Raw genomic sequence first — 314 nt, 5'->3', positions numbered from 1 at the left:
TCTGGGGGGGGGGTTATTTCAGTCTTTGTCAACGTTCCGTAGCGTTAGCTAACATCTCATCTGTGAGAAGTTTTCATGCTGTGAAAATAAAAGACCTGGAGTCAGTGATGAAGAGTCTGTAGACGGGGGTCACTGACCCGTGTTCTCCACCCACTGCTAACGGCTAACTGCTAACTGCTAACAGCTAACAGCTAACAGGCAGCTTCAGCAGATGAGGTTAACTTGTGGCCACCAACAAATTGCAGGCTTCAGTTCCTCAACACTCCACTATCATCCAGTGGAACACGATCACAGAGCCTTTTCCTCCTGGCACT

The sequence above is a fragment of the Cynoglossus semilaevis genome, chromosome Z, assembly GCF_000523025.1.
Source record: "Cynoglossus semilaevis isolate Cse_v1.0 chromosome Z, Cse_v1.0, whole genome shotgun sequence".
NCBI classification, from domain to species: Eukaryota; Metazoa; Chordata; class Actinopteri; order Pleuronectiformes; family Cynoglossidae; genus Cynoglossus; species Cynoglossus semilaevis.
This window is presented reverse-complemented; position numbering follows the sequence as displayed.